Source organism: Canis lupus, chromosome X, assembly GCF_048164855.1.
Source record: "Canis lupus baileyi chromosome X, mCanLup2.hap1, whole genome shotgun sequence".
Taxonomy (NCBI): domain Eukaryota; kingdom Metazoa; phylum Chordata; class Mammalia; order Carnivora; family Canidae; genus Canis; species Canis lupus.
The window spans coordinates 65,315,133-65,331,454 of NC_132876.1; the positions used below are offsets into that span (position 1 = coordinate 65,315,133).

At 42.4% G+C, this 16,322-nt stretch overlaps 1 long non-coding RNA gene across 5 annotated transcripts in view; it reads right to left on the reverse strand.

The window, feature by feature from the left end:
* Positions 1–1,508: 1,508 nt before the first annotated feature.
* The window catches only part of LOC140627948 (uncharacterized), a 219,705-nt gene continuing 204,891 nt past the window's right edge, over positions 1,509–16,322 (reverse strand). For 3 of the 5 annotated variants that reach the window (XR_012026423.1, XR_012026424.1, XR_012026426.1), the window contains 2 exons: positions 14,901–15,049; positions 1,509–2,348 (listed from right to left, as the gene is read on the reverse strand). This is a non-coding gene — a long non-coding RNA (uncharacterized lncRNA). Of the gene's footprint in view, positions 2,349–12,427; positions 13,516–14,900; positions 15,050–16,322 lie in introns of those variants that run through there. The other 2 variants (XR_012026425.1, XR_012026427.1) reach the window with 2 other exon arrangements.

Consider the following 16,322-nt stretch of genomic DNA (forward strand, 5'->3'; position numbering starts at 1 on the left):
GATATTTAGTTCAAATCCTCAAACTGCTCATTTGTCTCATGCCCCCATCCCTATCCACTCTTGTTTTTCACTTCAACTTATTTTCTCTCTCCAAACCTCCAACACTGCCTCTCCCATCCTCACTCTTAGCTGATGACCTCCCTTTCTAATTCAACTCGAATTGACAAGTCCAAAATTGAACTCCCCCATCTTTCCATATGAACCTTCTTCAGCTGCAGTACTTTCCATCGCAGGGCAATGGCAAGTCTATTCATTCAGTTGTTGTGCCAAAGACTTGAGAGTGATTCTTCACTATGCTGCTGTACTCACCCCTCATTTTCTTTTTTTCTTTTTAAGATATTTATTTATTTATTTATTTATTTATTTATTTATTTATTATTAGAGAGAGAGAGAGAGAGAGAGGCAGAGACACAGGCAGAGGGACAAGCAGGCTCCATGCAGGAAGCCCGATGCGGGATTGGATCCCGGAATAATTCCGGGATCACGCCCTGAGGCAAAGGCTCAACCGCAGAGCCACCCAGGCGTCCCTCACCCCTTATTTTCAACCTGTCAGGAAATCCTGTGAGCTCTTTTTACAAAATATGTCCAGAAACTGACCACTTCTCCCCACCTCCACTGCTGGCATCCTGTTACAAGCCACCATCAGTTTTTTCCCCCTAGCTTGTTGAAATCGTTTCCTGACTTCTTTCTCTGCTTCACCCTCCCGCCCGCCACCCCTCTCCAAACTGCCCCACTGATAATCAATCCAGCAGCCAAAATACTGCTATTAAAACATATAATCAGATCGTATAATGCCTCTGCTTAAATCCAGCAGCTTTCGTTTTATCCAGGATAAATTAAGAGTCCTTATAATTGCCTACAAGGCCATATGTGATTTGTCCACTAGTTACCTCTCTTGTCTCGTAGTACTCTCCTCCTTTCTCATTCCCCTTTGGCCACAGTGACCACAAAGAAAGGGCTTTGGCACCATCTGTTCTTTCAGCCTGGAACATTCTTTCCCACAAATGTCTGCATGATTACCTCCCTCATCTCTTTTATGTCTTTGATTAAATGTCCCCTTTCAACGCGACTTACCCCTAAACATCTAATTTCAAATGCCCCTCCCCACCACACATACAATTCCCATTTACCTTGTCTTATTTTGTTCTTTTCTTGAATGCATTTTGTTCTTTCAACACATTATGTAATTTACTTCCTTATTCTGATTGTTTGCTTGTGTCTGCACACTAGAAGGCAAGCTCTTCAAAGCCAGGGTGGTGGTGGTGGTTGTTTAGTATGTATGTCTGATTGTTCACTCATTTGTCACAGTAGTGACTGGCATGTAGGAGGTGCTCAATAAATGTTCGTTGAATGAATAAATATGTATTACCAACATCCTCCATGTGCGTTCAACTTTTTTTAATCCAGTGAAGAGTGAGAGGGAGATGTTAATGTCCCCCACAAAATTGTTTCCCTCAATTTCCCCTTATGGTTGCACCATCATCGACAAAATCCCAAAGACAAAGAAAACTGTTTCTAACACGTATAATAGGCAGAGGGTAAATAACCCTGAGGAACAAAAACAGACGATAAATAGCACACCAAACAGTGAAACAGACAAGCAAAGAAAACACATTAGGGCACCCACGAATCAATGAACACTGTTCACAAACAATTTGGTAGTGGTGGTGAGGGTAAGGAAACAAACTACTTTGTTCAACTGTGCTCACACAGGAGTGTTGTAAAAAAAAAAAAAATGTCCATGAATGTTACTGTTGTATCTGAGAGGTGTTGGGACAGTGTTGGAGAGGAAGTTCACTCATTATACGGTAACCTCCCTTGGATGACTCCTGGGAGAAACCTACCTCAGGGAACAGCATAGTTATTCCTTCTGTGCAGTCATTCAGGTTTGACCTCAGGGATACTGTGACTCCTGTTGGTGATCACCTTTCCTCTTCTTTTTTTTTTTAAGATGTTATTTATTTATTCATGAGAGACAGAGAGGCAGAGACACAGGCAGAGGGAGAAGCAGGCTCCCTGCAGGGAGCCCGATGCGGGACTCAACCCAGGACCCCGGGATCACTGACCTGAGCAAAAGGCAGACGGTCAACCACTGAGCCACCCAGGTGCCCCAACTTTCTCTCTTTCTATTTAGGCAGCTTGAAACCGTAGATCCACATCTCTGGCCAACTGGCAGTAAATGCATAGAACCTTATGGCATGTGCTTTGTGTTCATCTGATTAGACTTCCACATTGTAATTTGGCCTTGATTTCCTCACCCAATATATTTATTGAAATCTTGATTTTCTTTTGCATTGATGTATTTTGTAAGCCGTGTGATTCCTCAGCTCAAAGCCTGCCGATGGCTTCTGATCTCACCCAGAGTAAAAAAAAAAAAAAAAAAAAAAAAAAAAAAAAAAAAAAAGAGAGAAGACTCAAATTAATAAAATCATGAATGAGAAAGGAGAGATCACTACCAACACCAAGGAAATACAAACGATTTTAAAAACATATTATGAACAGCTATATGCCAATAAATTAGGCAATCTAGAAGAAATGGACGCATTCCTGGAAAGCCACAAACTACCAAAACAGGAACAGGAAGAAATAGAAAACCTGAACAGGCCAATAACCAGGGAGGAAATTGAAGCAGTCATCCAAAACCTCCCAAGACACAAAAGTCCAGGGCTAGATGGCTTCCCAGGGGAATTCTATCAAACGTTTAAAGAAGAAACCATACCTATTCTACTAAAGCTGTTCAGAAAGATAGAAAGAGATGGAGTACTTCCAAATTCGTTCTATGAGGCCAGCATCACCTTAATTCCAAAACCAGACAAAGACCCCACCAAAAGGGAGAATTACAGACCAATATCCCTGATGAACATGGATGCCAAAATTCTCAACAAGATACTAGCCAATAGGATCCAACAGTACATTAAGAAAATTATTCACCATGACCAAGTAGGATCTATCCCCGGGACACAAGGCCGGTTCAATACTTGTAAAACAATCAATGTGATTCATCATATCAGCAAGAGAAAAACCAAGAACCATATGATCCTCTCATTAGATGCAGAGAAAGCATTTGACAAACTACAGCATCCATTCCTGATCAAAACTCTTCAGAGTGTAGGGATAGAGGGAACATTCCTCGACATCTTAAAAGCCATCTACAAAAAGCCCACAGCAAATATCATTCTCAATGGGGAGGCACTGGGAGCCTTTCCCCTAAGATCAGGAACAAGACAGGGATGTCCACTCTCACCACTGCTATTCAACATAGTACTGGAAGCCCTAGCCTTAGCAATCAGACAACAAAAAGACATTAAAGGCATTCAAATTGGCAAAGAAGAAGTCAAACTCTCCCTCTTCGCCGCTGACCCAAAAGCCTCCACCCCAAGATTGCTAGAACTCATACAGCAATTTGGTAGCGTGGCAGGATACAAAGTCAATGCCCAGAAATCAGTGGCATTTCTATACACTACCAATGAGACTGAAGAAAGAGACATTAAGGAGTCAATCCCATTTACAATTGCACCCAAAAGAATAAGATACCTAAGAATAAACCTAACCAAAGAGGTAAAGGATCTATACCCTAAAAACTACAGAACACTTCTGAAAGAAATTGAGGAAGACACAAAGAGATGGAAAAATATTCCATGCTCATGGACTGGAAGAATTAATATTGTGAAAATGTCAATGTTACCCAGGGCAATATACACGCTTAATGCAACCCCTATCAAAATACCATGGACTTTCTTCAGAGAGTTAGAACAAATTATTTTAAGATTTGTGTGGAATCACAAAAGACCCCGAATAGCCAGGGGAATTTTAAAAAAGAAAACCATAGCTGGGGGCATCACAATGCCAGATTTCAGGTTGTACTACAAACCTGTGGTCATCAAGACAGTGTGGTACTGGCACAAAAACAGACACATAGATCAATGGAACAGAAGAGAGAACCCAGAAGTGGACCCTGAACTTTATGGCCAACTAATGTTCGATAAAGGAGGAAAGACTATCCATTGGAAGAAAGACAGTCTCTTCAATAAATGGTGCTGGGCAAATTGGACATCCACATGCAGAAGAATGAAACTAGACCACTCTCTTTCACCATACACAAAGATAAACTCAAAATGGATGAAAGATCTAAATGTGAGACAAGATTCCATCAAAATCCCAGAGGAGAACACAGGCAACACCCTTTTTGAACTCGGCCACAGTAACTTCTTGCAAGATACATCCACGAAGGCAAAAGAAACAAAAGCAAAAATGGACTATTGGGACTTCATCAAGATAAGAAGCTTTTGCACAGCAAAAGATACAGTCAACAAAACTAAAAGACAACCTACAGAATGGGAGAAGATATTTGCAAATGACGTACCACATAAAGGGCTAGTTTCCAAGATCTATAAAGAACTTCTTAAACTCAACAGCAAAGAAACGAACAATCCAATCATGAAATGGGCAAAAGACATGAAGAGAAATCTCACAGAGCAAGACATAGACATGGCCAACATGCACATGAGAAAATGCTCTGCATCACTTGCCATCAGGGAAATACAAATCCAAACCACAATGAGATACCACCTCACACCAGTGAGAATGGGGAAAATTAACAAGGCAGGAAACCACAAATGTTGGAGAGGATGCGGAGAAAAGGGAACCCTCCTGCACTGTTGGTGGGAATGTGAACTGGTGCAGCCACTCTGGAAAACTGTGTGGAGGTTCCTCAAAGAGTTAAAAATAGACCTGCCCTACGACCCAGCAATTGCACTATTGGGGATTTACCCCCAAGATACAGATGCAATGAAATGCAGGGACACCTGCACCCCGATGTTTATAGCAGCAGTGTCCACAATAGCCAAACTGTGGAAGGAGCCTCGGTGTCCATCGAAAGATGAATGGATAAAGAAGATGTGGTTTATGTATACAATGGAATATTACTCAGCCATTAGAAACGACAAATACCCACCATTTGCTTCAACATGGATGGAACTGGAGGGTATTATGCTGAGTGAAGTAAGTCAATCAGAGAAGGACAAACATTATATGTTCTCATTCATTTGGGGAATATAAATAATAGTGAAAGGGAATATAAGGGAAGGGAGAAGAAATGTGTGGGAAATATCAGAAAGGGAGACAGAACATAAAGACTCCTAACTCTGGGAAACCAACTAGGGGTGGTGGAAGGGGAGGAGGGCGGGGGGTGGGGGTGAATGGGTGACGGGCACTGAGGGGGGCACTTGACGGGATGAGCACTGGGTGTTATTCTGTATGTTGGTAAATTGAACACCAATAAAAAGAAATTTATTATAAAAAAAAAAAGGAAGCCCAGTTCTTGGCCTGTAAAGAATACCAGATTTTTTTTTTTATAAGCTCATTATGCTTTAATATGATGATGGATCATCCCTGCCCGCCAGCACCATCCTCGGAATGGTGATGAAGGTCGAGACACCCGAGAATACCAGATTTAATTTCTGGCTAACTCTCCGGGGCTTCCTCTCCCCTTCACTCACTCTGCCCTACTCAAACTGGAATCAGCTTATACTTTTAATAAAATCTTCTGTTTCTGGGGTGATTGTGCCACATGATACATGTCGCAGCCACAGACTTTTTTTTTTAAACCCAGCTTTTGATGGCAAGTCTCCAAGTCTGCTTGCCCCTTGTGCATGCCAACATTTGAATAAAGCACATCTGTTGATCATATCCCCAAATGCTATGTATTTTGCTACTCTTTCCACCAATAGCATTGCTGGTGTACCTGTCTGGTCAGTACTAAATTCTTGTCCTACAGCTCACCCTCTGAGAAGAAAGAGTCACCAGCCACCACTGAGACCATTAGATCCGTGATGACAGCTACCTTCTATCTTAGTGTATACATATTGCCTGCCAGAAAAAGAAGATCTGAGTCCATTTACTGGGGCCTTTCTACAAAACAACACTCATCACCCTTGTGGTCATTTATCTCTGGCTTTCTCCATCCATGTGAATCCACCAAACTTCCAAGGCTCCCTCCCCCAGCTTATCCAGTATGATCGTCCCCTCCCTACTTGGATAATTTCCCACAGCCTGCACTGCTAGCCCAAGATGGGGAAATGGAATACGCAATACAAGAGAGGCTAGACTTTCAGTGGCAATGTGGTATCGCCAAAGCCTTCTTTACCTAGAAGGATCCTGCCTAGAGGACTGATCCCCAGAGCCACGTGGGAAGTGCCCTGGTTAGGTCTAAACATTCTAACGACTGAATCCTTGGAAATCCAGGCCTCTGGAAATCTGTGGTATGGGATTTCATCAATTTGGAGGTGCACAGGAAAGCCAATGGGGCACAAATAGTTTGAGGGTCATGAGTTATTTATTACCGGAAGGTTCAGGGTCAAGGCCCAGAAGGTTTCTCTCTTTTGCTTCCTTCCACCTCAGGGAATGGCCTTAGGCAATGCCTCTGGAGCCAGTTCACTCAGTCTTCTCTGACCGGCACTGCCAGCCCTTCCTTCCAGATCTTGTTCTTGTGTTTAACCCACCATATGGACTTGACATCCTCACCAGGGAAAATTTGGAAATTGGGGAAAGTTACCAGGATGAATTAAAAAAAAAAACACCATAATTCCACAACCAATGTATAGTCACTCTTAGTTCTTAATTTACTCCCCATGGGTCTCTTTCCTATGGGAGTAAGATAATATAGCACATAACCCACTACCATGAGATCCAGTGGTGTCCCTTGCTGCATCCCAGACATTGCTGTGTCTGGGAGCATGTGTGATGATCTGCAAAAATGATCTTCCTTCCCCCTACCCACTTACCCCCATCCTTCATGGAAAAAGATGGAAAAAGATGCTTAGCCCCAACATTAGTCAGGCAATAAAATATATATATATATATATTTTTTTTTATTTATTTAAATTCCGGTTAGTGAACATGCAGTGTAATATTAGTTTCGGGTGTCCAGTATTGTAGTTCAACACTTCCATACATCAACACCCAGTGCTCATCACAAGTGCGCTCCTTAATCCCCATCGCCTATTTAACCCATACCCCCACCCCACCCCCCACCTTCCTTCTGGTAACCATCAGTTTGTTCTCTAGAGTTAAGAGTCTGTTTCTTGGTTAGGCAATTAAAATAATTAGTCACAGTGAAATACCATTTCTTTTCTATCAGAGGACTATTTGATTTAGGGATGGAAAAGGACTAGGAAATGAAATCCTAAGGAAGAAAGAACCAGGAAGCCCAGCATGGCCCACTAACAGCACTGTGGCTGTGTGAGGGGAGTGGTGATATCCCTTACCCAGGTTGGTCCCCTGGCCCAGTTCCTATGGGACTGGATATGAATCCAATGAGGGGCTGAGAGTAAAAACCAGAAGAGTTGTTTCCATAATAAGAGTGATGAAGCAGTGCAAATCACTCAGCACAGGCCAAATGGCTTCCTTTCATGGTGGGTGACCACCATGTGCAACTGGTGGGCCTGTGGTCAGCCCAAGGGATGCCCCTGTGCCACCAAGCACCACAGGAGCCACTCTCAGAGAGATCTGATACCTGGGTCCAGTGCCCTGGATTCTTTTGTAGATGCGGCTGAATAAAAACAGGGTTAACACCAGGTCAGCAGAAGAGGCTCATCGCCAATCTCATCCCTGCCTTTTTCTCTGGATGCTCCAGAACTCCTAGTGAGCTCTGAATCAACATATTCAGCAGTCCCAGCTGGGGTATGTGATGGCCACCAAGGTTATCACCAGGCTTAGGCATGGATGGACAGGCTCGATGGCATATCCGGACATATGATTCCGTATCTTCACCCGAGAATAGAATACAATGGAATGGAATGGAATGGAATGAAATGACAGAGGAGATCGGAAATATGGGCGTGGGGGAGGCTTAAGAGTGCTGTGATTAAAGAATTGATCCAAGTCCTAAATGACCAAATTGTTCTGATCATTTAGGAAAACACACACACACACACAACCGAAAGAAAATCTTCCACATTTCTAGCTGAGAAACTTTGGAGATGGGGCTTGGATTATCAAGTGTTAATAACATTAAAAACTGTTTTATGTTTCTATTAAAAATGTTCTGTGATTATGAGAAAGCAGAAAAGGAAAAAAGGAGCAGAGGAGGGACTCCTGGGTGGCTCAGTGGTTGAGTGTCTGCCTTTGGCTCAAGGCGTGATCCCAGAGTCCTGGGATCCGAGTCCTGCATCACGCTCCCCAGAGGGAGCCTGCTTCTCCTTCTGCCTATGTCTCTATCTCTCTCTGCGTGTCTCTCATGAATAAATAAATAAAATCTTAAAAAAAAAGAGAAGGAGCAGAGGAAGAGGAGTAGAGAGAGGGAGGGAGAGAGAGAGAAACAGAGACACACACACAGAATAAAGACAAAGTAAGGAAAGAAGGGAAAGACAAATAAGAGACTATGTATAGAGACCGGCCACGGGCTTAGTTCATTTCTCTTCTTGAAACCCAGGGCTGCTGCCACTAAAGCCCAAAGTCCTGATGATAAGTTTCTGGTATTGCGCTTGCTTAGTGAAGCTCTCAGAGCTTCTGCTGAGGAAAATTTATGACCCACTGCAGCAAGACAGAAAACTTGCTGTTTTTTGGGGTCTATGCCCAACCAGTGTGACAGCCCTAGTTCACCCTAGCACCAGGAAGTTGCAGCTGGACCCCCAAGTACCATGGCTAACTTATGCCTATTTCTCCCCTTCATTGCCCCGAGCCTCCCTCTTCCGTAGCAGATGCGGAGCAAAGGAACGTTTGCAGAAAAAAAAAAATTTTTTTTTTCAGAGCCTTGGTCTGAGCTATGTCTGGAAAGTCCATGGCATCCTGAATGATATAGAATTTACTGAGCATTTATTAGGCTCCAGGCCTTGTTCTAAGAGCTCATATGTTCACTCATTATATAACTCCATCATTAAAACAACCAAGTGAGGCAAGCGCGACTATAACCTTCACTTTCGCAGTGAGGAAACCAAGGCTCCATGAGCCTTAGAAACCTACCTAAGGTCACACAGATCATAAAATTCAGGTGCCTCTGAATTAAAAGATGACATACTTTACTTTATTCATAAAGCATCATGGCCCTGAGGCTGAAGAGGAGAATAAGGTTGGTAATTTCCAAGGAGGAGGTGATTTTAAATCTGGCCTGATTTCAAATCACTTTGAACTACCCCTGCTGTACCTAGGGAGGCACCTTCTCTCTTAAACATCTACTCACAGACAGACAGACACACACACACACACACACACACACACACACACACACACCACACACACACCACACTGACTGGCATGGAGCAGTCGGAGGCCCATGTGATCCAGACTCAGCAGTTCACAGAATGATTATTTCCTTACCCTTACTCATGAACAATATTAAATCAATACTCCCAGAATTTTCTTGGAAACTTAAGGCATCAGAAGCTTCCAACTTTAGCCCAGAATGTGTTCTCTTCAGTTGTACAGATTCCACCATCCCCTAAGGATAGCTTAGAGCCCCTCTCCATCTTCCCATAACGCCCTGGGTGTATTTTTATCAATCCATTCATGCAACAAAAAATCGTGGAACTTCTCTAATATATGTCAGCCACTGTATTTATTCCTTGTAATCTCTGTCATTCAATTACTACTATCTTATTTTTAATGATCAGTCTTAATGTAACAATACCTCTCACTAGGATGGGTGCCTTGTCACTATTATATACCTAGGGCTTAGCCACATATGGGCACACCTCTGAGTAGGCTCTCAACCAATACTGGAGATTGAATGGAAAATTTCATGAGGTATATACTTACTGCATGTAAAAAATTAGGAACACAAGGAGGAGATAAAATATAAACTAAATGGAATGTGAACCTCACTGTGGGTAAAGAGATAATGCCACATTGAAGGTGGAGTACCAAAAAGGGAGGCTCTTATAATACTTGCAAAGACACATGGGGATCCCTGGGTGGCTCAGTGGTTTAGCGCCTGCCTTCAGCCCAGAGCGTGATCCTGGAGTCTGGGGATCGAGTCCCGCATCAGGCTCCCTGCATGGAGTTTGCTTCTCCCTCTGCCTGTGTCTCTGCCTCTCTCTCTCTCTCTCTCTCTCTCTCTCTCTCTCTGTGTGTGTGTGTGTGTCTCATGAATAAATAAATAAAATCTTTAAAAAAAATCTGCAAACACACTTTGCAATATAAACCAGGGTCTGTACACTCAGATAAGAATATATCTTAGGCAGGATGGCAAAATAACATCCAGCCCTATAATGGGAGCCCCCTCTTCTTAGTCTCAGGTTTGCTTTATGGGTGGGGTGGGGGTGGGGGCCTGCCTATCATACTGTATGTAACACAATCCCCAGGCACGCCAGGGACATTAGACACGAGGAGTGAAAGAGCATGAACATGAAAGTCCTTCCTTTTAGGAATGGACACCTTCTACTATGACTCGCTGGACTCTCCTATCTGTCTCTCAAGGTATTAGAAGTTCTGAATTCCCAAAACCTACCCAGGAGAAGTGTTGCTACTCCAGACCTACATACTTCCTAACTATGCATAGGTTTGAAGGGCCAACTTTGCCCACCAGTTGCCCTAGAGATAGCAGATTTTATTGGTGAATTCTGTTGACAGGACCCATCCCATATTCTGCAGGTCCCATTCATTTACAAGACATTGCCACTTTTGTTTTCAGACAAGGGCCATTTCAAGCAAGGAGACAAGAGAACATTTCTCAAATCCACCTCCCCGAAGGGTTGGCGTTGGGTGTATTTAAGGATAAGGGGTCAGGATGTCAAGGGGTATGTAGGGTTGAATGGAATATGCTGATTGCACATAGGGACAAAGGGGGGGGGTGTCCTCCTTTCTGAGCATGTGCATTTGGGAATCACGCCCCTTCGTGAGACACATGTTCAGAAAATGGTGACATAAACATGATGAATGGGAGAGATCTTGGGTTTGTCGTCACAGAGGTTACTTTCGGTCACTTTTGGCCTCTTCCACACGGCTGCAAGAATTCTTCCCGATTAAGTTCCAGTCTTAGTTAGTCTCATAGGTGGTTGGTCAACCACTGCGAAACAGACTCATAACTCAATCAAGTTAACCAGAGTTTCTTTAGGGTAGAACGATTAAACATTTGTTGATGTGTCGGTTTCACTTTCAATTTGTCAGGGGTTTGTTTTTGATTGTTTTTTTTTTTTTTTTTTCTGGACAAGGGCCCTGAATTGTCTCATGGTCCCTGGTATAGTACTCAGGAATGATGCAGGCCTTCTGACTTTAAGTTGTGCTGCAGGTGGCAGCAGGGAGCAGCTCCTCCTTTCTTTCTACAGCTATTGTTGAATCACAAATAAAAGCAAAGTTTTCATACACTGAGCCGCTTTTCTAAATTAGGTTTCACACTACATCAATCTCAGAATAACTCTTCAAGTTGAGTATTTTTCTTTTCACTATTTGAAAAAGAGAAAGAGGGAGGGAAGGAGACAGGCAGGGGGTGAAGAGGGAGACAGACCCTGTACAAAAACAATAGATGGAAGAATTAAGACTCGATTCAAGGTCTAAGCTTATCACTAGTTGGCATTATGGATATTAAGTGGTGTTTCTTGAGTTTTCCTTCCTGAGAAGCAAATCTGTGACAAAAGAGCAGTAGCTGGAGTCCATGGCCAGCCTGGCAGCACTATCTTATCACAGCACCCCTGGGAACACTAGAGCTACTTTTGATGGTAATGGGGTGGGATGGAGGTGAGACTGTGGACATGACACAAAGCTGAGAGGGACTTATGGAGACTAGTGAATGCCCATACCTTTCCTTCAGTGAGGGTGGTGTCAATGTCATGATGTCAACCCTTCCTGGCCACTGTATCCCAAGACAGAGCAAGATTTTCAGGGACTTGTGAGTCTCTATGTCAAAAGGAATGCAGTGCATTGTGTTACCTCCTGTAACAACTGTGTCAGATGGCCAGGATGGCATCTTAAGGGGCCATTGTATGTCCTCCTGACCACAAAACAGTCCTGGAATATGATCACCACATTCACACGCAACAGCTTCAGCAAGATGGCACCAGCCATCTCTTCTACCTGGCCCCTGTTACATTTTGTAAATCAGGTTTTCAGTTTTCACGGAACACTCTCTCAGATGGTTTCTGACCACAACCCCAGCTTTTTATTCCCCTCTCAACTTTTAGTCACAAGTTTCAAGGCCAATCAAATTTGCTTTCCTGTCCTATAGTCCAATAGCCAAACAGTCCATGAGAACTACACCCTACAATACTATCTGCCTATTTAGCTGCTGGATTCATGTTTCATATCTCACTGACCTCATTGCCCCAGGACACTCTACCTCATACCATTTATGGCTTCCAGCCTGTGTGCATGAATTGGATTCTTTCTTACTTCTTTTTTTTGAAAAGCACTTTGTTATTTATTTATTTATTTATTTATTTATTTATTTATTTATGATTTTATTTATTTGAGAGAGAGAAAGAGAATGCACATGAGCAGGGGCGGGGGGCAGAGGGAGAGAGAGAGAGAAGCAGGCTCCCCGCTGAGGGCAGAGCCTGATGTAGGGCTCAATCCTAGGAACCTGAGATCATGACCTGAGCCAAAGTCAGACGCTTAACAGACTGAGCCACCCAGGTGCCACCAATAATACATTTATTATGCATGTTGCATAGATGCTTGCCAGTGACAGGTACTATGTAATTGTTGGGTTTAGGGTTCGGGATTTATCCACTAAGTCAAGTTTGTTCACATGTTCAAAACTTCTAAATTCTTATTAGGTTGTAGGCTGTTTGAGCAGTCAATTGCTGAGAGACGTGTTAAAATATCCCACCATTTTACTGGATTTGTCCGTTTATGCTTGTAATTCTTTCAATTTTTGGTTTATGTATTTTGAGGTGGTCTTACAGCAAGGTTTCTGGGACAAGTTCCAATCTGGAATAGCATCCTGGGGTCATGGTTGCACTCCCTCCTGGCCATAGAACACACCCCGTGGACACAATCACTCAAGATGCCATCTCTAACATCCTATCTTGGCATGAAGCACACTTACTATAAGATGACGCAAGTCAGCCCCGGTAGGTTTTATGAACCACATAATTTACAGGAATATTACAGGAAACACTTTTATTATCCAGATTTTATATTTTCATAGCAGACTAACTTAAATGGTTTCTGACCATAGTCCTATTTTTCCTCTCAACTTTTAATGACCAGTTTCAAGGTCCTTCAAGTTTGTCTTCCCATGTAGTCTGACAGCCACCATGACCATGTGATCCATATTTTTAAGGAGTATCTACATGGCTTTACCAACTGCAACTAGCGGCACTCACCCAACTGCCTTGCCAATGACAAACATATTTGATAATGGAAGTTGCTTCCATTGACGTGTAACGTCAGATGCCTTCTTCTACCCCATGGTACCCTAGCTCCAGCAATTACAGCTTTCATTTTCTCCACACCCCTGTTATCCCTGGCACTACAGATACCTCAGCACCTTAGTCAGGACTGGTGACACCTTTGGATCCATCCATGGCATGTCCATATTACCTGTCTTCGAAGGAAGCTGAAGGTCAACTCAGTGGTGCCCTTCCAGAAAAGAGAAAGAATCATCCCAGGTGAACTTCCATCTCCATGTTTCTTACCCCACACCCAAAGGTCTTTCTTCAATATAGTTCTTAAAGTCCACCAACTCTCTCCTTTTATGTTCCTGGCCCATCCTTCTTTCTCTTATTTTAGTAACCAGCTACCTTGAGTCCATTTGAAACAATCGGTGTGAGTGCAAAGGCCAATGCTTATTTTGATAGCTCTGCCTGGCCTGGCAATGGGAAAGGCCCTGGATGACAGTTTGATCTGCTGCTGTTTGCGGGTACAGAGCAATTGGCTTTTCCAATCTTGTGAGAACCTCAATTCCTGGTCCGGATGAACCTTGAGGACATTCTACTAAGTGAAATTAGCCAGTCACAAAAAGACAAATACTATATGACTGCCCTTGTATGAGGTATCTAAAGTAGTCAAATTCATAGAAACAGAAAGTAGTATGGTGGTTGCCAGGGGCTGGGGGGAGGGAAAAATGGAAGTTGTTGTTTAATGGGTGCAGCCTTTCAGTATTGCAAGAAGAACTAGTTCTGTTGCACGGCGGTGTGGATACACTTAACACTCTTGAACTGTATACTTAGAAATGGTTAAGGGGGTCAACTTCTCTGTCATGTGTATTTCACCACAATTTTAAAAAGTCCCTGGACCTCCTGTCTCTTTCTAGCTTCAACTCTTTAGAAGAACTTCCTATGGTCATTGCCATCTCTTCTTTAACCCCCACTCCCTTCTCAACCCACTGCCATCTGACTTCTGCCCTCACCATTCCACTAAGCCTGCTCTTGCTATGGTTGTCAGTGACCTCTCGATATTTGTGGGCTTAATGTACTCAACCCAGGGGATTGGACACTATTCACCTTTCTCTCTCCTCTCTCTCTCTCTCTCTCTCTCTCTCTCTCTCTCTCTCTCACACACACACACACACACACACACTCACTTTTTCTGCCTTTTTGCCTCTTCATAAATAGTTCTTTGTGAACTGATCTTTGTGTCTTTGAATTCTTCAGAGTTTCCTTTGAACAGCTCAATTAAACCTAAAGAAACAGCTATAAGATGTATATCTCTGGTCAGATCTCCCTCTAACCAGTCAGTTCCATCTGAACGTCCCATTGGCTCTTCAAACTCAACTCCTCAAATTAAACACCATCATCCCTCCTCTCGCTGTTTTTTAAGCTCAATGCATGCATTTCCACATCTTATCCTGAAATTTGGGACTCATACTGGAATCCTGATTCTTCTATATCTCTCATATCCAATTAGTCAAAAAGCTCTATGGATTCTAATTCCCTTCTTATTTCTCAGAATTCATATCCAAATACATTTCAACTCTTATTTTGATGTAATTTTTGTGTTTGGTATAAGATATTGGTCCAGGGTACCTGGGTGTCTCAGTCGTTTAATTGTCTGCAGTTGGCTCATGTCATGATCTCAGAGTCTTCAGATGGAGCCCGTGTTGGGCTCCCTGCTCAGCAGGGTGTCTGCTTCTCTCTCCCTATGCTCCTCTCTGTCCCTCTCATGTTCTGTCTCTCTGAAATAAATAAAAAAAATTTATAAATAATTTTTAAGTAAACAAAATATTGGTCCAGTTTGATTCCTTTCTATGTAGCTAACCAGTTTTCCCAACACCATTTATTGAAGAGACTATTGTTTTCCCATTGTATATTCTTGCTTCCTTTATTTTAAGTTAATTGACCATATATGCGTGGGTATTTCTGAACTCTCTGTTTTTTTCATTGATCCGTATGTCTATTTTTATGCCAATATTATGTTGTTTAGATTATTATAACTTTGTAATATAGTTTGAAATCCATGAATGTAATGACTCTAGCCTTCTTAGTTTTTCTCAAGATTGCTTTTGTTGTTCAGGACCTTTTGTAGTTCCACACATATTTTAGGATTGGTTGTCCCATTTTTGTGAAAAATTTTATTGCAGTTTTTTTTAGATATTGCACTGGATCTGTAGATTGCTTTGGGTAATATGGATATCTGAGCAACGGTGATTTTTTTCTATCTTTGATAGTGGAAAATCTTTCCATTTATTTGCGTCTTTTTCAATTTCTTTAATTACTGTCCTATATTTTTCAGTGTGGAGGCTCTTACTCTCCTTGGTTAAATTTATTTCTTGGTATTTTATTGAATTTGGTACAATTGGTAAATCAGATTATTTTCTTACTACCTTTTCTGATAATTCATTGTTAATATATAAGTACACAACATATATTTGTATACTGACACACTGCAACTTTACTGAACTCATTGGTTCCGGGTTTTTTGTAGGAGTCTTTAGGGTTTTCTATATATAAAATTATGTAGTCAGGGCACCTGGGTGGCTCAGTGGTTGAGTATCTGCCTTTGAATCAGGGCATGATCCTGGGGTCCTGGGATTGAGTCCCACATTGGGCTCCCTACAGGGATCCTACTTCTCCTTCCATGTCTCTGCCTCTCTCTGCATTTCTCATGAATAAATGAATAAAATCTTTAAAAAATAAATAAAATCATGTGGCCTGCCAATAGTGACAATTTTACTTCCTCCTTTCCAATATGGCTACCTTTTTTCTTTTTCCTACCTAATTGCTCTGGCTAAGACTTACATTTCCAGGAGGTCCCTGGGTGGCTCAGAGGTTTTGCAGCTGCCTTCAGCCTAGGGCGTGATCCTAGAGTCCCTGGATCGAGTCCCACATCGGAATCCCTGCATAGAGCCTGCTTCTCCCTCTGCCTGTGTCTCTGCCTCTCTCTCTGTCTCTCATGAATAACTAACTAACTAAATAAATAAATAAAAAATATTTAAAAGACTTCCATTT